The sequence below is a fragment of the Mobula birostris genome, chromosome 5, assembly GCF_030028105.1.
Source record: "Mobula birostris isolate sMobBir1 chromosome 5, sMobBir1.hap1, whole genome shotgun sequence".
NCBI lineage: Eukaryota > Metazoa > Chordata > Chondrichthyes > Myliobatiformes > Myliobatidae > Mobula > Mobula birostris.
Window position 1 is genome coordinate 189,415,878 of NC_092374.1, and position 23,225 is coordinate 189,439,102.

Genomic DNA, 23,225 nt, shown 5'->3' on the forward strand with positions numbered 1-23,225 from the left:
CTGGATGCTTGCCTGCATTGGTGGAAGGGAATTTGCTTCCTGTGGACAGAGCTTACAGCACCTTGGTTAGTCCCATGATTTGTTCAGAGTGGGATAACACAGAAAAGTTTCACATGTTGTGCTGTTGAAGGAGCTTGCCACCGTAAAATAAAACGAACCAGAACTGTCAATGAGTACAGTGGAGGAGACTTTACTTAGCTAGAGGTGGGAATGGCCCTCACTGTCAGGTCCCTCATGTGTGGTTTCTCGGAAGCTTTAAACATTTCCCTTGGGGTGGCTGCGCTGTGGATGAAATAATTCTTCATTTCCATCACAGGCCGTGTATTCACCAATGAGGTTTGTAAAGAGATGTTGTGGTTTTGCCTGAGATTCATACCAAGCATCCCAAGAGGGGACTCTGATTTACAGGCAGTCCCTAGGGACGTGCACCGAAACAGAGATGGAGGCTTCCCACTGCCCTCTCCACCATCAGGGACACCTTCAAAAGCTGGCATCCATCATTAACGACGTCCATCACGCAGGACCTGCCCTTACCCCATTGATATTATCAAGGATAAAGCAAAGGAGCAATAAACACATAATTCTGAAAGAACTCTGCAGGTCACGCAGTATTAATGGAATTGAATAAACAGTCGGTGTTTTGGGCCGGCAGCCTCTTCAGAACTGGAAAGTAATGGGGAATGCATCAGAAAAAAACGGTGGGGAAGTGGAAAGAGGACTAGCTAGAAGCTGAAATGTGTAGCCAGATGGGTGGGAAGGCAAAGGTCTGAATGAAAAGCAATCTAATAAGAGAGGACAGTGGACCATGAGAAAAAGGGAAGAAGAAAGGGCAACACGGCGAGACGATGGGCAAGAGAAGAAGTAAGAAGCTAGAAGTGAAAAGAAGTGGGAAAGTGAAGGGAAAAATACTGGAATACATCAGGTTGGAGGCTGCCCGGATGGATTATGAAATGTTGTTCTTCCATGCTCATCGTAGAAAAACAGGGAGACCATGGACCGGTATGTTGGAATGGGAATGGGGACAGGGATTAAAATGGCTAGGCATGAGTAAATTCTCCATTCGTCCTTAGCAGAGGTGCACGACAAAGCAGTCCTCCAATTTACGTCACCAATGTAGAGAAAGGCACATCTGGAGCACTGGATACAATGGATGACTCCAACAGATTCACAGGTGATGCGTTGCCTCACCTGTAGGGACTACTGTGGCTCTGAATGGAGGTAAAGGAGTATGCAGGTGAGGCATTTCTTTCCTTTGCTGGGATAAGCTGCATGCATGGAAATGATTAAACAGTTGACATTTCGGGCCGAGACATGTCTTCAGGTCTAGAAAGGAAGGGGGAAGATGCAAGAGTGAAAAGGTGAGGGGTGGGGGAAGGGAAGGACGCTAGCTCGAAGGTGATAGGTAAAGCCAGGATGGAGAAAAAGGAATCTGATAGGAGTGGAGAGCGGACGATTGGAGAAAGGGATGAAAGAAGCGCTTCAGTGGGAGATGATAGGCAGGTGAGGAGATGTGGTAAAAGGCCGGAGTGGGGAATACAAGAAGAGGGAAGGGAGGGGGAAGAGGGAATATAAATGATCGAGATACAAAAAGTGGGAGGGAGGTACAGAAGCCTGAAATCACGCACTAAACGTTCATCCCCGCCGCCATGGACAATGAACCCATATACACGATCTCACTGATTTTTTTTCTTTTTATTAGGATTTTTCTCTCTGCATGCGTTAAGTATTTAATTTTTGTTGACGGAATTTTATTGTTTTCTGTGGTTTTATTGCATCCGTGGTTTTAAATTATTACGTACTGCAATGTACTGCTACCGCCAAACAACAAATTCCATGACGCAAACTCGAGGAAATCTGCAGATGCTGGAAATTCAAGCAACACACATAAAATGCTGGTGGAACGCAGCAGGCCAGGCAGCATCTACATAGAAATTCCATGACATATGCCAGTGATATTAAAGCTGACTCTGATTCCATTAATACTTCCGCCTGCCTACAGTCCTCAGCCAAACCACATGGTGGAACGACTTGACAGGAGTTGATAAAACTGAAAGACATACAGAGACTAGTCTCTGTTCCACGGCGTGGGACATGTACGAGCCCGGAGCGTTTAAACTAGATTGGTGGGGTGTAGTGGGGTGGGTATGGAACACTGAGCTGGAGCACGTTATTCGTAAAGCAATGACCAGTGAGAACAAATTTAGTAATCACGATAGCAAGGGGCAGAGTAAGCAGAGGAAATAAATACTCACTTAAATTACATTTATTTCAATGCACGAGGCTTAACAGGCGCATGGGGAAACTCAGAGAATGATTGGCTCTGAGGAATGGGATTTCGTGGTCGTAACAGAAACATGCGGAGAGATGGGTAGGTCTGGTAGGTCAACGTTCCAAGACAGAGGTAAAACAAAGGAATAGGTAAGCGAAAAGGGGATGTTGCCTTTTTGTTAATGAAGGACGTAGCATCAGCACTAAAAATTACATCCTTGAGGGATTGATTGTCCAGTGAAGTCACAAGCCGGGGAGGGACGGGACATTCTACCATACAGCGCCCCCACCCCAGCGGGAATTGCTCGTTGTTGTAACTACAGTGTTGTATATTAGTAGGTCGTATTTAATTTTCCTGATGTAGTTGGGCCACGCAGAATGTTTAAGAGAAACACAGTGGAATTTACAGAATGTGTGCAGGAAAGTTTCTTGACTTTATATGGAGAGGGTCTTACTTGGGGCGGTGCAACAGTGAAACCCTTCTAATGGAAAGAAACATGACAAGTATTTGAAGTAGAACTCAGGGAGTATATGGGCTCCAGTGTCATCATTTTATTAGTTTTAGGATAGTGATGGGAAAAGATAAGACAGTCCACAGTTTAGGATGTTAAACCAGAGCAGGCTTAATTTTGAGGAATTAGACAGGATCTGAAAGAGACGGATCCGCTGAGCCGATTTCAAAGGCAAAACAGGGAGGCTTTTAAGAGTATGATATCAAGACTCCATCATGTTCCTGTTAGGATAAAGGGCCAATCCAGCAAATACAGGGATCGATGGGTGACGAGTTATTGAGACTCAGGTCATGAAAAAGAAGGAAGTATAAATGGGGTTTAGGAGCCAGTTCCGTGGATCAAGCTTGCAACATGCTGTCCACGATTGCAGGTGAGGATGTTCACTCACCATATAATTACCCTGTTAGTGTGAGATCCTGTACAATTACTGGTCTTATCAGAATCAAATCAGTTTTCATATCACCTGCATATGTGGTGAAATTTGCTAACTTTACGGCAGCAGTACAATGAGATATATGATAAATAAATGTAGAGGAAAAAAACTGAGTTACATTAAGTATACATGTTGTTCGTCCTTCGTCGATGTCGATGAGGATCTCGACAGCATCGTGATGGTGTCGAGACTAGCGCGTGATTTGGATTTAAGTGAGGGAGAGTTGCGCAGCGTCAGCCTCACTCTCTCTTCCCAATTCCCATCTAGACCCAGTGGCAAGACAGAGTCGAGACGGCTGGAGATGGGACTAGGCACAGTGGATGACTAGGACGTCTTCTGTGCCTTGTCCCGCTCTACACGTTCCACGACGCTTGCACAGACCGCCTTCTTGACCGTTGGACCTTCCATTGGTCTCGTCCGCTCAATCCGCCGGAGTCTGTCTTCACATGCTGGGATACACAACTCCCTATCTCACCGAGGGTTTGAGACCCATCGGCTGCCCTCACCTGGTTTAGCCGGCTTGTCGAAGCCGTTGCCCAGGGCGTGGCCGCTGTCGCATGCAAACAGTTACGAGGAGCCACAGGTGAGAGCTGAGTGCCAAGTAGGGACCAAAGATGGACAACCCGCCTTGAAAAGGACGCGACATGTTCCCTCACCAGAGGTGCTACCCTCCCTGACACCCCATACACCCCAAGTACACATATGGCTATTAAAAAGCGTATGTTGAAATAAGAAGAGCAAAAAAAAAACACAGAAATAAAAAAAAGTAGTGAGATACTGTCCATGTGTTGAAAGTCCATTTAGAAATCGGATGGCAGAGGGGAAGAAGGTGTTCCTGAATCGCCGAGCGTGTGCCTTTAGGCTTCTGTATCTCCTTCCCGATGGGCGTGGAGGGCATATCCTAAGTGATGGGATTCCTTAATGATGGACGCCGCCTTCTAAAGGTTCCACTCCTTGAGAATGTGTTGGATACTGCCGAAGCTAGGACCCATGATGAAGCTGACTAATTTTATAAGTTTCTACAACTTCCATTGATTTTGCGCAGTGGCAACGCCCAGCTCCCATACCAGACGGTGAAGCAGTGAGTCAGGATGCTCTCCACGGTATATTTGAATAGAACTCAATTGAATTGACTTTATTACTTAAATCCTTCATATACATGAGGAGTAAAACGCTCTAAGTTACATCTCCGTCTAAATGTGCAGCATGCAATTTATAGTAATTTATAATAAATAGTATGTACAGCAGGCCAGTCAGTATAACATAGAAATACAGTGTGTCAGCATGAATTAAGCAGTCTGATGGCCTTGTGGAAGAAGCTGTCCCCGAGCCTGATGGTCCTGGCGTTTATGCTGCGGTACTGTTTCCTGGATGGTAACAGCTAGAACAGTTTGTGGCTGGGGTGACTCGGGCCTCAAATGATCCTTCGGGCCCTTTTTACATACCTGTCTTTGTAAATGTTCTGAATAGTGGGAACTTCATATCTACGGATGCGCTGGGCTGTCTGCACCACTCTCTGCAGAGTCCTGTCATTGAGGGAAGTACAATTCCCATACCAGGCAGTGATGCCGCCAGTTGGGATGCTCTCAATTGTGCCCCTATAGAAAGTTCTTAGGATTTGGGGGCCCATAATAAATTTCTCCATCCGTCTGAGGTGAAAGAGACACTGCTGTGTACAGCCGGTGTGTACAGATCACGTGAGATCCACATGAGATTTGTAGAAGTTTTCCAGTGTTTTAGCTGACAAACTAAATTTATATGACATATTGCCGTTATCTTGCCTTCTATAAAGCTGCATCATTATGTTGCGTACAGGTTAGGTCCTCAGATATATTGACACCCAGGAATTTGAAGTTACTCACTCTCTGCACATCTGATCCCTTTATGAGGATTGGATTGTGTTCCCCTTATTTTAACCTTTCTGAATTCCAAAATCAGCTCTTTGGTCTTGCTGATGTTGAATATAAGGTTGTTGCTGTCACACTACTCAAGTAACGGGTACATTTCACTCCTGTACGCACTTCCGTCACCATGTGAAACAGTGGTTGTATCATCAGCGACTTTATAGATGGCATTTGAGCTATGCCTAGTCACACAGTCACACAGTTAGAGAGACTAGAGCAGTGGGCTAAGCACACATTCCTGTGATGCGTCCTTTCATACTTCTTTCATGTTTCCCCGCCCGTTCCTGTGCTCATTCGATCGAACGCAACCACTAAACCGAGAGTAACCAGTTTTAATGACAATCTTCGCTTCACAGAAGACATGGCCAAGAGTGGTTCTGGTATCGTCACGATTATCTGTCCGTTGCTGAACGATTCGAGAGGTGGGATCACGCCTTAATCCGGTGGGGGAAGGTGCTGAAGGGGATAAACGCTGAGACCGAGGCGGGGGTGAGGGGTGGCTACAAGGTGCTTCTGTTGCTCTGTCTTTGCCCGTGCGTTGAATTTCCATCTCGATCATTTTTTACGATGTCTTTTCCTGCCCAGTTCTCTTAAGCAAGCAAGTATCTTGTGGAGGCGAGTTTCTTTATTTATTTACCTGAACCACGTTTGCCGTTGCATATCGGGGGCCGGGGTGCGGAGGAGACTTTCCGTACGGACCTTCGGTGCCTGACTGAGGGAAATGATTTGCTTCTCAGGCCACCGCGATCACGCGGTGGCGCTCGGAGTAGAGCGTGCAGCCATTTAATAATCTAAACGTGCAGAATAAATAAATAACTAAATAAACCAGGGGTTGCGTTATAGCGTAGGAGCAAAATCACTCGGTCTATATATACGGAGCTGCAAACTGCGTCTCTGCAATATGCTTAATTTCAAAGTAAGTCATTTTTTGTAAAACATGTCATGGAGAACATTAAGTTAGTGTGAACAGATTATCATTTCGACCTTAGATCCATAGAACAACACTACGCCTACAGGCCCTTTGGCCCAAAATGTCGTGCCGAACTTTTAGACCATAACACCATAAGACGTAGGAGGAGTATCAGGCCATTTGGCCCATCGAATCTGCTCCATCATTCAATCATGGCTGATTCTATTTCCCCAACTCTCCAGCCTCCTCGTCGTAACCTTTGATGCCGTGCCCAATCAAGAATCTATCAAGCTCTGCCTTAAATACACCCAACGACCTGACCTCCAAAGGTGTCTTTGGTAATAAATTTCATAAATTCACCACCTCTGACTGAAGAAATTTTATACACATCTCTGTTTTAAATGGACAGACCTCTCTTAAAACTGTGCTCTCTTGGCCTAGATTCCCCCAGCATGGGAAACATCCTTTCCACGTCTACTCTGTCAAGCGAGTACAGGCCCAGAGCCATCAAACGTTCCTCATATGATAACCCTTTCATTCCTGAAATCATACTTGTGAACCTCCTCTGAACCCTCTCCAATGCCAGCATATCTTTTCTTAGATGAGGAGACTAAAACTGGTGAGGCCTCACTGGTGCCTTATAAAGCCTCAGCATCACATTCTTGTTTTTGTATTCTAGACTTCTTGAAATGAATGCTAATATTGCACTTGCCTTCCTCACCACCAACTCTACCTGCAAGCTAACCTTTAGGGTGTTCTGCAGAAGGACTTCCAAGGTACTCTGCATCTCAGATCTTTGGATTTTCTCCCCATTTAGAAAATAGTCTGCGCATTTACTTCGACTACCAAAGGGCATGAGCATTCATTTTCCAACATTGTATTTCATTTGCCACTCACTTGCTCATTCTCCTCATCAGTGCAATTCTGCATTAGCTTACCTGTTTCTGAAACTCTACCTGCCCCTCCACCAATCTTCATATCATCTGTAAACTTGGCAATGAAGTCATTTATTCCAGCATCTAAATCATTGATATGCAGCATGAAAAGAAGTGGTCACAACAGCGATCCCCTTGAAACACCATTGTTCACTGGTAGCCAACCAGACAAGGATCCTTATATTCCCACTCACCATCTCCTACCAATTAGCCAATGCTCTAAATATGCCAGTAACTTTCCCGTAATGCAAATGGCAGTTAACTTGGTAAGCAGCCTTATGTGCGACACCTTGTCAAAGGCCGTCAGAAAGTCCAAATATATAACATCCTCTGCATTCCTATTATCTATTCTATGTGTAATCTCCACAAAGAACTCCAACAGGTTTGTCAGGCAAGATTATCCCTGAAGGAAACCATGCTGATTTTGTCCTATCTTGTCCTGTGTCACCAAGTACTCCATAAGCTGATCCTTACCAATTGAATCCAACATCTTCCCAACCACTGGGGTCAGGCTACCTGGTCTATAATTTCCTTTCTGCTGCCTTCTTCAATTTTTTAAAGTGTGGATTGACACCTGCAGATTTTCCAGTCCTCCAGCACTATGCCAGAGTTCAATGACTTTTGAAAGATCATTAATAATGCCTCCACTATCTCTACCACTACCTCTTTTAGAACCCTAGGGTTTTCCCGAGTGACTTATGTACCCCTAGGTTTTTCAGCTTTTTGAGCACTTTTCCCCTTGTAATAGTTACTGTACTGACTTCTCTTCTCTCATACCCTTCAACATCTGGCACACTGCCACTGTCTTCCAAAGTGAAGATTGATGCAAAATGCTTATTTAGTTCATCCTCCATCTCATTGGCCCCTGTTATTATTTCTCTGGCCTCATTTTCTGGTGGTCCTCTATCCACTCTCATCTGTTTTATTCTTTAGATACTTGAAAAAGCTTTTACTATCCATTTTGTACTGTTTGCTCACTTGATTTCATATTTCATTTTTCTCCCTCCTAATGATTTTTTTAGTTGCTCTCTGTTGGGTTTTAAACCTTTCCGTTCCTCTGTCTTCTCACAAATTTCTGCTTTGTTGTATGCCCTCTGTTTTGCTTTTACATTAGCTTTTACTTCCTTTGTCAGCCACTGCTGGACTATTTTCCCATTTGAGTATTGTTTGTTTTTGGAATACATCTATCCTGCACCTTCCTTATTTTGCCCAGAAACTCACACCATTGTGGATCTGCTGTCGTCCCTGCCAACAACTACTTCCAAGTTACTTTGGTCAACTCCACTCTCATATCGCTGTACTTTCCTTTACTCCACAGAAATACCGCAAGGTCAGAATTTGCTTTCTCCCTATCAACTTCCAAGTTGAACTCAGTCATATTGTGATCACTGCCTCCCCTAAGGGTTCTTTTACCTTAATTCCCCTAATCACTTCTGGTTCATTACATAGCACCCAATTCAGTACAGCTGATGCCCTAGTAGGTTTAATGACGAACTGCTCTATCTCATAGGCATTCAACAAACTCACTCTCTTGGGATCCATTTCCAACCTGATTTTCCCAATTGAGCTGCATGTTGAAATTTCCCATGACTATCATAATATTACTCTTTGACAGAAGAACATAACATAAGAAATAGGAGCAGGAGTAGGCCACCTGGCCTATCAAGCCTGCTCCACCATTCAATAAGACCTGGCTGATCCGGCCGTGGACTCATCTCCACTGACCTGCCTTTTCCCCATAACCCTTAATTCACCTTCTAGGCTAAAATCTATCCACGCTTGCCTTAACTATATTTACTGAGGTAGCCTCCACTGCTTCATTGGCCAGAGGATTCCACAGATTCAGCACTCTCTAGGAAAAGCAGTTCCTCCTCATCTCTGTCCTAAATATACTCCCCAAATTCTTGAGGCTATATCCCCTAGTTCTAGTCTTACCTACCAATGGAATCAACTTTCTTGCCTCCATCCTGTCTATCCTTTTCATAATTTTATATGTTTCTTTAAGACCTCCTCTCATTCTTCTGAATTCCAGTGAGTACAGTCCCAGGTGACACAATCTCTCCACATAGTCTAACCCCCTCATCTCTGGAATCAACCTGGTGAACATCGTCTGCACTACCACCAAAGCCAGTATATCCTTCCTCAAATAAGGAGACCAGAACCGCATGCGGTACTCCAGGTGCAGCTTCACCAGTACCCTGTACAGTTGCAGCATAACCTCCCTGTTCTTAAGTTCAAACCCTCTAGCAATGATGGCTAACATTTCATTCGCCTTCCTGGTAGCTACTGCACCTGCAAACCAGCTTTGTGTGATTCATGCAAATTGCCCTTTTTGACACGCCTCTTCTATTTCCTGTTGTCCACATTCCAGCTGCTGTTGGGAGGCTTGTCATCAGGGGCCCTTTACCCTTGCAGTTTCTTTATTCAACTGACAAGGACGCAATGTTTTCCAATCCCATGTCACATCTTTCTACTGATTTGATGCCATTCTTTACCAGCAGAGCCAAGCCACCCTCTCTGACGACCTTCTTATCCCTCTGGTACAATGAGTAACCTTGGAGATACAGCTCCCAACTACAACCATCCTTCAGCCACAATTCAATGATGGGCACAACATCATACCCTACAATCCATAAAAGTGCAACAAGGTCATCCACCTTATTTCTTATACTTCATGTATTGAGATATAACATTTTGAGTATTGTATTTGCTACCCTTTTTGAATCTGCAAAAGCCAAAAAAAAGCAGGCTGCAGTTATATTTTATCATCTGCCTGCCCTTCCTGATAGTCTGACTAAATGCTATCTTTGCTTTTTTACCATCTGTCTTATCCTGAGTCCCATCACTCTGATTCCCACCCTGACCCTCCCTAACTGCTCTGACAAACCAGCCCATGAGAATATTGGTTCGCCTCAGATTCAGGTGCAACCTAACACTTTTGAACCGGTCATAGCTCCCCCAGAAGAGATCGCAATGACCCAAAAAAACTGAAGCCCTGTCACCTGCACCAGCTCTCACCCATACATTAATTTGCCAAATCATCCTGTTGCTACCCTCATTGGCGCTGGAGTTTAGAAGACAAAGGAGATCTCATTGAAATTATTGAAAGGCTTAGATAGAGCGAACATGAAGAGGATGCTTCCTACAATGGGACAGTCTAGGATCATGGGGCACAGCTTCAGAGTGGAAGGACATCCCTTGGGAACAGAGATGAGTAGGGATTTTCTTTAGCCAGTGGGTGGTTAACCTGTGGAATTCATTGCTACAAACGGTTGTGGAGGCCAAATCACTGTGTAGATTTAAAGCAGAGGTTGAGATGTTCTTGTTTAGTAAGGGTATCAAAGGTTATCGGGAGAGGGCAGGAGAATGGGGTTGAAAGGGGTAATAAATCAGCCATGATGGAATGGCGGAGCAGACTCTATGGGCTGAACTGCCCAGTTCTGGTGAATATTCACAAGACTCCTCGGAATATTCACATACTTTTGGGTCAAAATATTTTGCCTGGTTGGTAAACACTTGAGTACAGAAACCTAAGACTCTCAAAGTTAGTGTTGTGTGGTTGACTCTAGGTACACAAATCCCAATTATTGATTGCATCACAGAACATGTCTAATGCCTGTTTTGATGTAGGCCAATTTACACGAGACTGATGCTTGTAATTTGGCAGTTTCACATGGGAATGAATCATGGTTGTCAGTATTAATGGCAATGCTTCTGTATCATAAACTTCATACTTGGTTAGCAGCTGCCTTGCCCTAACAGACCCCACTGTTGACACCCTGAACAGAAACCTGTCCCAAGAAGTTTGAACTGGTTTCAGGTTACTTGGACTGCAAAGTCCCTTTACTATGGATCACTGTGTATACACAGCCTTGCATGAAGCATGACTTTCCTATGAGAAATCCACTTTCCTGCTTCAATTGTCTTCCTCCTCGGTCATTAGATATGATGTGTGCCTTTAACATTCAAGTAGTTTGCATCGTTATGTGGCATTTGACAGGAAACTGACACAATGGATCAGAGAATGGTGAAGGATTGGTACAGGGTTGGTACAGGAAAATGGCACCGAGGTAAAAATAAAAAGCACCCCCTCTACGTGTGGTGTTGTTCCGACGTGTCTCCTTCTCCTTGTCCCAGAGCTGTGAAGACGCCATATAATGAAACTATGGACACCAACACATTGAAATTAATGACTCTAATGACATGTCCTTCTGTTTTATTTCTGGCAGAGCTGATGGGAATCCAGCTACTCATCGTGTGGTGAATGGGGCACTGGGACAGTCAGTCACTTTGCCAGGAACTGTGCCAGAAGAAAACATTTCAGTCATTACTTGGGACTACATAAATACATCTAATCAAAAAAAGATTCAATTATGTGAGAAATATCAAAACAATCCAATAAAGTGTTACACAGAGAGGATTACGTTAAACCCGAAGGACTATAGCCTGGAAATACAGAACCTAGCAGACAGTGACGAAAGTTTCTATGCAAGGGCAGGTGTGGATGTCCATGAAGAAGTGACAAAACTGCAAATTCATGGTAATATAATTTAAATTATAATATAAATTCTGATCTAACTTCTTTTAAGCAGACAAAGATGAAAGGGGAGATGTTTGTGGTCTGAGCTGAAGCCTATGGGGGGACACAAGGCAGAGGGAATACTGAACCTCTGCACAGATGCAGCACTTGTTCATTATGGAACCAGTCAGAAGCACTGTCTGTTTAAATACTGATGGCAGGAAAACGGATTGCTCCTTTTATGGAAGGAACCTTAAGACACCAGACCTGGTGTAGATGATCTCTTACAGCAGGGATTCTCAACCTTTCTTATGCTATGAACAAATTCCATGAAGAAGAGGTCCCTGGATGCCAGCATGAAAACCTGTTTCTAAAGATGAATGTCTAGCTGCCACGTTTATATTTATTCTTTTGTCCCAGAATCCAAAATGTTCACTGGTGGGGGCTGGGGGAGGAAGTATGCCAACAGCATTAACCTCTCATTCTGGTAAAAGAACCCAGGTAGAACATAGATTACATGGGTAAGGAATGTTACTGGTATTCACAAAGCCATTTACGCAAGTTCTGTTTTGGTGTCCTTGCCTGAAACTTGGTTCACAGGAATTCTAGGCAAATTCTGGCTGTCTGGTGCTTGGGATGGACAGAATTGAGTACACCTTTATTCTTTACAGCTTAGAAGAATGAGATGTAATCTCACTGAATTTAAGAAATAAATCTAAGAGGTCTTACTGTTGTGGATACATAGGGCTATCTTCCCAGCGTAATAATGCTTGATTCAGAATAAAGTTTGGGTTACTCAGGATGGAAATAGAAAGCGTGAGGTTGATAAATATTTGGTATGTTCTTCTCTAGAAGACAGAGGAGCCTTAATTATTCAACATTAAAGTAGATAGATGTTTTGTATATTAGAAGAATTTAGGATAGTGTAAAAGTGTGATTGATGAATGGCAGAGCAGGTTTTTCCTAGCTCTACATCATAAGAGCTCATGAGAGGCTCATGGCTATTACCTACTTGTTGTCAAACCATTTTCTTTATTTGTGTTTTTCTTATAAACAGAAAGCATGTCGAAACCCATAATAAATACCGTCCAATTCAACTCAGATGAGGTATGTAACATAAGCTTGCATTGTTTACTGGAGCGTGGCACAGAGCCAGCTTACACTTGGTGGACAGGAGATATTGAGGTCACGGCTGATGGGTCACATGTGCTGACTGATGGAGGGAGAAGACTGGAATTGTCCTTAAGGCTGAATGATAACACAGTGTACAACTGCACAGTGAGGAACCCTGTCAGCGAGGCATCTTCAAGTATGGATGTCGGAAGGCCCTGTCTAGTCACAGAAGGTGGGTCCATTACCTTTTCAAACCCCGTAAATTTTTCTTAAAATTAACCACGATTTATTCCCTTTCTCTTCTAATCTCAATCCATTTACAATAGATCAGATCAGGTCTGAGATAGATCTATGATTTCTAGGAACATGCATTCTGAGTAGAAAACTCCAGACATAACTTTGTTGCCCTATTCATTCTGGTCCCTCTATGGGTCAGTCAGAGCTTGACTGCAATTGATGGGATTCACTCAAGTTCAACACCACTGATACCACTCTAAAACTGAGATTTATGTTTGAGCTCGTCTCTCCTTCACCTGCCTGTATGACTGCATGTCTTATTAAACAGACTGTCACAAATTCCCTGAGGTATAATTGAGACAATAAAGACTCTCAAAGGACGGTGGTGGTCAGAACACTAAATATTTTGTGTCACAGGGTTAGAGAGTGGCCAATACGCCGGCAATCCTTAACACAGTAAATGACCTTCTTCCCTCCTATATTGCGCTCTATTTTTCATTTATCCACGCGTCTATCTAAGAATCTTATTTGTGTCTCTAATGTATGTACCTGTACCATCACCCCAGACTGTGCATTCCATGCACCAATGACTTTCTATGTAAAAAAACATATCTCTGATATCTGCTCTATAGTATCATCCAACCACAGTAAAATTATGCCCATTTCTGAATGGCTATCCACTCTTATTGTCTGGAAAAAGGTGTTGACTGCCCACCCTTATACACCTTAATATATCTCTGACATTTTTCCATTAGCAGATGTTTTCATGGCTATAAGTCATAGATGCAAGGCAAAAGGCACAAGCAATAGAAGGGAACTTTTTTTATGAAATGGTTATGGGCTAGTTAAAACAGAGTCAATTCTACTCTGATGTCTTATGATCTTATGATCTTATGGACTTCCTGCTTTCAAACTAGTGGCTTTATTTTTCTCTGGGCTTGATCCTGGGTTGAAATAAAACACTTTTAATTAACCTACAGTCACTTTCTGATGCTTAAACCTTCAGATTCAGCACTTTAGTTTTGATTGCCTTGAACTTGGCAGAAAAGTATTATGTGAATTACTAATAATGGGAAAAATGTTAAATTTAGATCTATTTAGAAATGTAGAAATCTGGTCCAAATGAGTTTGTGCTGCTCATTACACCCATGTGACAATTATCATACTCAAACAAACATCTTTGGAAATTGGGAGGAAACCAAGGCACCTGGAGGAAACTCACACAGGCATGGAGAGAACATGCAAACATTTCACAGACAGCAGTAGGGAATAACCCTGTGTTGCTGCCTCTGTAAGAACCTTACACTAGCACTTTGGTATTGAGCTGTCCCATAAACTCAGTCAATGAGGACAAGTCGGAAAAATTGTCAAAAATTAAATCAGTGATAGAAGTCATCTGAATGCTGAATGAGGGTGGTGAATTTGCAAAATTCATTGCCACAGCTGGCAATGGAAGTCAAGCCATTGGGTATATTTAGAGCAGAGGTTCATAGGTCCTTGATTTGTAAGGGCATCAAAGGTTACGACAGAATGCAGGAGAATGGAGTTGAGAGGGAAAATTTCAAAAAAGCCACGATGGAATGGTGGAGCAGATTCAATGGGCCAAATGCCCTAATTCTGCTCCCATGTCCTTTGGTCTAATCCCAAGCAGGAATGAATTGATATGAATGATGTTGAATGCCACATGATTTTTGAACAGTAGACGGGTCATATTCTGCTTGGAGGTTAGTGACCAGTGATGTGCCTCAGGGATCTGTTCTGGGACTCCTACTCTTTGTGATTTTTATAAATGACGTGGATGAGGAAGTGGAGGGATGGATTAGTAAATTTGCTGATGACAGAAAGGTTGCAGGTGTTGTGGGTAGTGTGGAGAGCTGTCAGAGGTTGCCACGGGACATTGATAGGATGCAGAACTGGGCTGATAAGTGGCAGATGGAGTCCAACCCAGATAAGTGTGAGATGGTTCATTTTGGTAGGCCAAATATGATGGCAGAATGTAGCATTAATGGTAAGACTCTTGGTAGTGTAGAGGATCAGAGGGATCTTGGGGTCTGAGTCCATAGAACACTCAAAGCTGCTACGCAGGTTGACTCTGTGGATAAGAAAGCATACGGTGCTTTGGCCTTCATCAATCATGGGATTGAGTTTAAAAGCCGAGCTGTAATGTTGCAGCTATATAGGACCTTGGTCCGACCCCATTTGCAATACTGTGCTCAATTCTGGTCACCTCACTACAGGAAGGACGTGGAAACCATAGAAAGGGTGCAGAAGAAATTTACAAGGATGTTGCCTGGATTGGGGAGCATGCCTTATGAGAATAGGTTGAGTGAACTCGGCCTTTTCTCCTTGGAGTGACGGAGGATGAGAGGTGACCTGATAGAAGTGTTCAAGATAATGAGAGGCATTGATCGTGTGGAGAGTCAGAGGCTTTTCCCCAGAGCTAAACAGCTAGCATGAAAGGGCATAGTTTTAAGGTGCTTGGAAGTAGGTACAGAGGAGATGTCAGGGGTAAGTTTTTTACGCAGAGAGTGGTGAGTGCATGGAATGGGCTGCTGGCGGCAGTGGTGGAGGAGGAAGCGATAGGGTCTTTTAAGAGACTCCTGGATGGCGACATGGAGCTTAGAAAAATAGAGGACTATGTGTAAAACCTAGGGAGTTCTAAGGTAGGGACATGTTCGGCACAGCTTTGTGGGCCGAAGGGCCTGTATTGTGCTGTAGGTTTTATGTTTCTATGTTTCTAGTACAATTTTCTTTCTGTCAGGAAAAATTTCATTGATGATTAATCTGGTTTAATGATTATTTTGAATGCATCAGTAGGATGACGAAGGATTTGGCGAGATAATTCTTATTCTCAAAGGTTTCTTCTGAGGACAGGGCCAAGATATAGAATTCTCAGATCTGGTTTTGGTTCTTTTTATGTGCTTTCATCTTCTCTGTGCAGAAGAGGCCATTTTACTTCATGATTCTAGCAGTATTATCAGCGATGGATAACTTTTTTGAATCGTAGTTTATTCCTGTTTTGTTCTTGAAATCTCTGATTGATTCTCGCATCGATCTCTACTCATGCAGATAGTGAGATGCTGATCACAGCCACTCTCTATCAATCCCATGTTCCAGCCACTCCCCATTTTCACCCTTTATTCCTGTAACCCCTGATCCTTAAACTATCTAGTTATGGGAACAGCGTCCCTCCCTTTACTCTGATTAAACCATTTGTGATCTTGCAAATCTTTATCAGCTCTCCTGTTGATCTCATCTTCACCAGTCTGCTGTGTTTTCTACTTTAAGCCAAGTTTAATTAATTTCCCAGTGTTGACAAAATCACAATGCATGTCTATCCCTTTTCAAGTCAGAAGCCACTGAGGCCAATCCACATTCGTTTAATTGCAACTATTGCTCTGATAGCTTTCATCACAGTTATCCTCTTCATGATCTATTGGAAGAGAGCACCAAAGTCCAATGAAGGCAAGTACTCTTGAATATTAAGTCACACAGTGTAGTCCCTGGTAATATCCCATCACAATATTTGGTCTCAAGTTAGTCTTTGTTAATGGGACCTCTGGATCTTGTCCGTTCAGGTATGGTCTCACTGGACTAGTGACTGCCTCCTGGCAATAATTAGTGGAGTGAGACTATACAACCTCCTGGGCAGGAATTCAAAGCACTTCCTTGAACTGAGGGGAAAACAGCCCACAAGTGTGCATCATGAAATTTAGTGACTATAAAATACGATGCTTTGTAAAGTGATTCTTGTTCCAACCCCTTTTGTAGTGTGCCACAGAGTATCTCAGGTGCTCAACACACACAACCTTTGGGATATTCCTTCACTTAAGAATGGTAAGCACCGTTTCTCAGCCTATGACTGCAGAAAGAAGTTTTTGCAATGCCTGGTGGTTCTTCTATTGAACAAATTAAAGGATACTATTCGACATATATATTCAACAAAATGAGTCCCATTTCAGGTATTGGCACCCTGGCCATTCTTCACACCTTGACCTACACAACCCTTATTCCCATGGTTCCAACCCACAAAACTGGGCACGCCCTCTGCCTTTGCTTGACTGGCAATACCAACCTGATCAGACAAGCTCTGCCCCAGCTACAAATCTCAAACATTTCTTCACCACCAACAGAATGGAACTCAGATTCCTCTTTGTAGTCCAGCACATAAAGGAATGGTCTTCCCTTGCATGTTCTCCAATGCTTGGAATATGGATTTCCTTTCTGTTCATCAACCAGCGGTGTGCCTCTTATAGGGTCTAAGAATATGCAAGGTCAAAGTTTGAACTACATTTAGGAGCTCAGTTCACAAGAGTAATATCTGAGTTGCCAGGAGCCAAGGTAACTCCTAGTGAAGAGAGATGCATTGCAGAACAGGAATACCTGTTGCTCTGAAGAGCCATGTAATGGACTCTGCTCTTAAAAGTTTATGTGATGTTCTTGTATCTGTATTCAACTTAGAGTAGGTCACAGATAATGTAATCTCTTAGCTGTGCTGCACGTGCTTCATTATGAATTGCAAATATTTCTTGAATGTTGTGCACAGATGGAGGAGATTGAAGCAACACAGAGATTACAGCACAAAATCATTATTGTGAGGAAATTAAAGAAAAAAAATATTCTGGGAATCTTTCAATTGAGATTAAAGGTGATTAAAATATTTATGAATTGGACAGTCTGAAGAACAAGTGAGACAGCCTGAAAGGAAGGAATGGTTTATTTGGAAAAGTGAAATTTCAGACACTGAGTCAAGCAATGTTAATGGCAGTAACTTGCTTGGATTTCTGTTTCCATCCCACCCTGCCTGCCCTCCACACTATCTATAATTCTGCTACTTCACCATATTTGAATGTGTCACTGTATGTCAACTTCCAGGGTGTCAAAGGAAAGGATAAAGGAGGACAGGAACAGCGAAGCCTTGGGAACATTGTCTGTAGGATAAACCAATCCAACTTCTGGTCTTTTCCCTTGTGGTATTTTAAGCAGAACTGTACAAATCCAAAGTTCTGCACATTGTCTCTTCAATCATTTTTTTCCAGTTTGAGAAACTCTTTCATATTTCCTCTCAATCTCCGATTTCTTACAAAACTGGTGACATGAGCAGAATATGACATGTAGAATTGAACAATTCTATTCTGCTCTCCATCTTTGTTGCTGCCTACACAGAAACCTGTGTCATTTCTCTGCCACCATGCAGTGTTACATATTCCTCTACTTTGGGTACAGATAATTCGCCATTGCCTATGTAAGGTCTGAATGGGAAGTTTTATATCCAATAACACAGACCTTTCTTATATTGTGGAAATTGGAGATGATTAGGGATGATCAACAATTCTTTTGGAGGGAACATTCAGGATGACTAACATCATGATGTAAATGTCAATTCACCTAGAATTTACACAGGTAGTTTCTTAAATTGTATTATCTATGAAGAATACTCCCACTTCCTTTTACTGTGAAGAAAGGAACTCCACTATGGTTATTATTTTTCCTTCCGAATAAATGATTTTACTTGGTCCAAAGTCTACTGTACAGCTTTGATATCAATGAGATATAACAGGATACCTCATCCCTGGTGGAAGTTTATAAATGGGCCTGGATGGCAGCTGGGTAGGTCAGGGAAAGGGAGTTCCCACAGTCTACCTATTGATGCTATGATCAGACTCGCCTGAGATGTCCTTGTGTTTGTGTGGTCAGTCAGGTTTCTAAATGGATAAAGTATGGCTGGTGGAAGGACTCAGCAAAGGTTACCTTTAAGTGGAAGAATATTTGGAGAAAATATTCACTTAAAAGAAAACAGAAGGAGAATCCAGACATGGTTCCAAAAGTGATTGCTTTTTATTTAAAGCTCCTAATACTGAAAGGAGAATTGAATCAGTGCTTATGCTGTGATCAGGAGAGCAAACCTTGCCAATGACCAGGTCAGTACAAGCTGCAAAAGTCTGTTGGGCTTACTCTCTCCCATTATCTCCACTTTCCTCAGTTTCAATAACAAATATCCAGTGATACTTTCAACAAGAGCAAAGTTACCCACACCCTGATCAGTTTCCCTCCTTCTCCACCTGAATTCTAGTCTTCTATCTGATGGTGTGGGGGAGAATCCATTTGATAAAGGCTTCATGCTTTGCAGAAGAGAATTTCAATTTGATTATGTCACAATGTTACAGCACATCTCACTCAGTCCATTGTATCCACACCATCCAAACAGAGCTACCAATACCAACTCCTCTCCAGCTCTGTCTGCACTATTATAGAATACAGCACATCAGATGTGGTGAGGGTTTCTGTCTTCTCCTCTTTCAGTAGGCAAGTCTCAAACAGCCATCAAAATTTTCAGTTTTCTTCCAACCTTACCATAGAATCAGGGCTTCAGAGCAAATGGATAGGTCTCCTTTCTCTTTATCAACCCCCACTACTCAACTCTGTCCTCTAGGACAGACAGCAAGTATTGCGGAACTGGGCAGGGCAGTTTCATCCATTAGTTACTCTGCTGAGAAATGCCTCAGCCATGTGGAAGTAACAGTGCACCCATCTGCCAGAATACCAATACTCCCTTGTTCTTTAATTGTGGGATCTGGTGTGTACTGATAAGGCCAGCATTTATCACCTACCCTTAAATGCTCTTGAGAAGGTGGTGGAGAACTGCCTTTCACCGCTAGAATCTATTTCGAGGACTGCTGAGGAAGGTTTTCCAGGCTTTAGACTCACCAAAGGTAAACAAACAGGTGGCCACTTCATTAGTTACTTCCTGTACCTAATAACACCTTGTATTCCATCTGGGTAGCTTCCAACTTCATTGCATGAATATGCTTTCTCCATGCAGTTAAAAATCCCTCTTGCTCCCCTCTTCTTCTATTCTTCCCTTTGGCATCTTACCCCTTCCTTTCCAATCAAGAAGGAGGTCAGTCTGAAAAGCCGACTGTGTACTCATCTGAGTAGATGGTGCCAGACCTGCTGATTTCCTCCAGCAATTTGGTGTGTTTGCATCATCTGTCAAATTTCTCGTGTTTATGCTTACCATCACCTTCTCAAGGCCAATTAAGGATGAGTAACATACAGTAGCTTTCTCAGTGATGCTCTGATCCAGAGAAAAGAAATAAAAATCAAAATTACAACATGACCCCAGAACCCATTCGTTGACCATGGTGGGATCTGATGAGGTCATTTAAGGGTTGTTTCATCCTGATCACATGAAGTCTGCTCTCAGGTGCTTTCAACATGGCCCGGATGTTAGATTGATGGGATTGCAAGAACAGGATGACACCTCTGTCATAATTTCATGAGTTTCTCTGTAGTCTTTTTCCAATTTATCGAGCTTGTCTCTAATCTTTGGTTTTGTGTGTTTTCTCTCACTCCCTCATCTTGCATTTGTTGCTAGCAACAAGATATCTCTTTAAACAATTTCCTTCTGATTTCTGTTCCTTCATCACTGGGCATTTTTCCGATAAATGTTTCTCCCACCCTGTTTCATTCTGACTGCGTGCTTTGTTCTTTCTGCTGCTTAAGACCATAAGAGAATAAGATATAGGAGCAGAAGTGGGCTGATGGAGTCTGCTCCGCCATTCAATCATGGGCCGATCCAATTCTTCCAGTCATCCCCACTCCCCTGCTTTCACCCCATACCCTTTGATGCCCTGGCTAATCAACAGCCACTCGTGGCAAAAAACTCTACCGATTGACCACCCTCTGACTAAATTAATTTCTCCGTATCTCAGTTCTAAAAGGACGTTCTTCAATACTGAAGTTGTGCCCTCTTGCCCGAGAAGCCCCTACCATGGGAAATAACTTTGCCATATCTAATCTGTTCAGGCCTTTTAATATTCGGAATGTTTCTATGAGATCACGCCTCATTCTCCTGAACTCCAGGGAATACAGCGCAAGAGCTGCCAGACGTTCCTCATATGGTACCTTCCATGAGTTCATGAATCCAACAGAACCCCTTTCAATCTCTTTTAGCCATCTCAGTGTGACTAAGATATGGTATGAGGCTTTTCCGCCCAGACTGGGTGGGAGAGAGTGACTACAGGACATTTGAAACATGAGTAGAGTTTGAAAATTTTACAGAACTTGCATTTATGTATTGACTTTATGTAGTAAAAAATTTCATGGGAACTTGATGGTGTTAATGATCTATTGGCACTGTGCCCATTAACAAAAACTGAAGCCAGGCAGCCAGAGGCTCAATCACTAAGTTTTACAGAGGTAGAAAAATATGACAGGATTCGGATGGATTTCATTGTTTCAGGATTTTACAACTGATGGGATGTAGCAATCTAATCAGTTTGTAGCTACCTCCAGAGATGAGACAAAGGTTTATAGAGGATTATACAGCTCAGAGAGATTACAGTCAAGAAGGGGCAAGTCCCCATGGGAGAACAAAAAAGTATTCTGTTTTTAAATCACCAATAAGTTTTGTCCCATTATCAAAGCAGTTGTAGAGATTATGCAGCTCAATGTGGTTTGAATGCAAACTTCAGAAACTGTGGAAACTGCAGGAATAACCAGTCACTTTGGTCCCACACCATGGGTTGAGTAAAAATGCAGGCGAGTAATCAGATAACAGGTAGGACTGGGACAAAAAACAGCAGAGTGAGAGAGCAGTCAGTGCTAAATGAACTAACCATATCACATTTAAAACAATCCTGATAAGCTGATAACCTTCATGGTTATATCCACTTATTACTCAGCTTTGGATCTTTTAAGATTGCTGGTGAACAATAAGGAATAATCAAACCTTTATCTGCATCACACTGACAGTACAGATTTCCTTCAAAAATACCGACATTTTAGAAATCTGTCTGCACAAGACCACAGGACGTGACTCTGTACACTGAGATATTCCAGCAATATTCCACAAGACATTATGGAAGCTTCTCTATAGCCAAACAACATAGCTCTCCCTCCCCTCAGTATAAAGGTCCCTAACAATTAGAAAACACTTTTGACATTACTTTATAATACAAAGTCTCTTTGTTTCACAGTATACTTTAAAGATTACACAGAGCTTTTCAATTCATTGATTTCCAGTGCTAAAATGTGTCTCCGTGTCCAAAAACTATCCTGTATTCTGCTCCGTTTAGATAATTTTCTGCATTATCTCCTTGGACTATATCTTTCAAGAACAAGTCAGATAATCACAAGGTCTAAACACATGTTCTTTGAAATTACTTTCTTTCCAGCCACAGAGACATTTACATCAACTGGATTCCAATAAAAGACGGCAAAGTCCAAGGGCACAGCTCACAATGACATACAGTCCTGATGTGAACACCTTGTGGCAGCAGCAAACATGGAAGAGGAGTTCGACAATCAACACATCACTGCATGAAACATAAACATGGCATTGAAGTGTACTTTACTCCCAGCAATTTCCTGTACTGCCTACAGCTGATACATTGGCTTACACATTGGGAGAGCGGACCATGTGTTGGAACAGGTTTCCAATGAGAAGCTGGATAAACCCAAAAAGAAATGTTGGAAATAAACCATAGGGCAATGAGTTCTAAGGGGAAATAGGGAGGTAGATGCATGATTTATACCTCACAGATGAGTTTTGAAGAAGTGTGATGGATGGATAGCTTTCATTGAAGGAAGATCAGGGAAGACTCACTAGGTTCATTCATGGTATCAAAGGGTTACCTTATAAGGAAAGATTGGGTAGGTTGAATCTAACCTGATCGGAGGTTATACGGTAAACCCCTGACTGTACTGATGATTAAGATTCTGCATAAATTTGACAAGATCGATGCTGAGGTAATGTTTCTCCTTATGTTGAATCTAGTTTGAGAAAATATCACAGTTTAAGGAGGCAACAAAATGGAGTTTCTTTTCAGGGGATTGTAAACATTTGTACTTTGTGGAGGCTGAATCATTGTGTATTTCAAGGCTGCAACTTCCAGATTTTTAGTCTACAGTTAGTCAAAGGTTATGCAGGAAAGTTGAGCTTAAGCCATAGACAGATCAGACATGATCTTTGGCAGAGGAGCTTGAGGATTTTGAAGGAAACCACTGCCTCTACATGTGTATACTCAGGTAGAAGTGCTGTGCATGAGCTGTCAACCACAGTGTATTTCCACCATTTCCCTTTTGTTATGGTTATCATTCGGCCATGACATTTTGTATTTTATTCAATTAACTTTTTTTTTACTGATGCATTTCCCTGTGTGATGGTGGTATGTTTGCTCTTTTCCAACATAAATGTGTTGTCATTTTTTAATAAAGCATTTGGAATTGGTATGGCTTTAAACAAAGGTGCTCGGTGGTGTGACTTAGAAGGGCCCATTGACTTAGAAATTCCAGCATGCGTTGAAGGAGTAATGTGCTGGAATGGTGAAGAAGCAGTGGAACTACTGCCAGCAAAAAAAAATGTTGCTGCAGGAACTCAGCAGTTCAAG

At 42.5% G+C, this 23,225-nt stretch overlaps 1 pseudogene; it reads left to right on the forward strand.

Annotated features, from left to right (window-relative positions):
• The first annotated feature begins 845 nt into the window (after positions 1 to 845).
• LOC140198444 (signaling lymphocytic activation molecule-like) lies at positions 846 to 22,159 on the forward strand (annotated as a pseudogene).
• The last annotated feature ends 1,066 nt before the right edge of the window (positions 22,160 to 23,225 follow it).